This window comes from Manis pentadactyla, chromosome Y (assembly GCF_030020395.1).
Source record: "Manis pentadactyla isolate mManPen7 chromosome Y, mManPen7.hap1, whole genome shotgun sequence".
Lineage (NCBI taxonomy): Eukaryota > Metazoa > Chordata > Mammalia > Pholidota > Manidae > Manis > Manis pentadactyla.
In genome coordinates, this window is record NC_080039.1 from 9,578,299 (window position 1) to 9,579,527 (window position 1,229).

Below are 1,229 nucleotides of genomic sequence, written 5' to 3' on the forward strand. Positions count from 1 at the left end.
TTCCGGGTACTTCCGCAAACCACCCCCCCCCCCCGGACCTAGGCCGTCCCCCAGAGGAACAGGATGTGTGTATCGGCATAAAGAGGCCGGTGGAGCAGCGGATCCGTCCATCGTTCCGGTTAGTGAGGCTGCTCACGTCTAAACTGCACAGGAGACCTCGTTCTTTCTTCTGCCTCTGGTTGACCTCCCTGAGGAGGGACGGTTGATTCCAGAACACGTTTCACTGAGCATCGGTATGAACAACAAAGCCAGTGTAATACATATATCTGTCACATGTGTATGTGTGTTGGAGTGTATATATAGGCTTACCTCGTTTTATTTCACTTTGAAGATAATGCGTTTTTACAAATTGAAGTTTTATGGCAACCTTACATAGTTTCTTCAACAGCATTTACTCACAGTGTGTCTCTGTGTCAGGTTTTAGTAATGCTTGTAACGTTTCAATCTTTTTCGTTATTATTATATTAGTTATGATGATCTGTGATCAGTGATTATGACTCTCTGAAAGCTCAGATGATGGTTGGCATTTTTTAGCAATAAAGTAATTTTAATTAAGTCTGTACATTGTATTTTTATACATAAATTTCATTGCAGGCTTAACAGTAGAGTGTAGTGTGAACAACATTTATGTGCACTGGGAAACCAAAACATTCATTTGATTCACTCTACTGAGATACTTTATTGAATGGTCTGGAACTGAACTTAACAGTTATCTCTGAGGTATGTGTATACACACACACAATTTTTTCCTTTAGAATACCAACCAAACTAAATAGACTTTATGGAAATTGGCAGTGAGCTATGATGTCCGGGCCCCATATTGCCCAGTTAACTTACAGGGTACAAATTTTGGGTTAATAAATTGAGCTTGATACACTCCAGTTAAATTCACAGCCCAGTGAAAAACTGAGTGTTTATCCTCCAAGACACTCATCTCCACCAGAGTGCCCCAGCAAAAGTAATTTGTAACCCCTTTCTTGTCCAGCCTCTTTAATTAGCCCCATCATAGGCTAGTTCAGCAGCAAACAGTTAATGGTGATTATTTTTATTCATTTCACATTGCTTTCAAATGAAAGAGCATTTGAACACTAGTGACTTTAATTTTTGAAGGCACAATGAGTTTGCTGGGAAATTCCAAACCCAGTCTACTAATAGCTAGATGGCCTCTGGGCCTTTCCTCCTAAGAGCTAACTTACCAGACCATGAAAACTAATACCATTGACTATTGG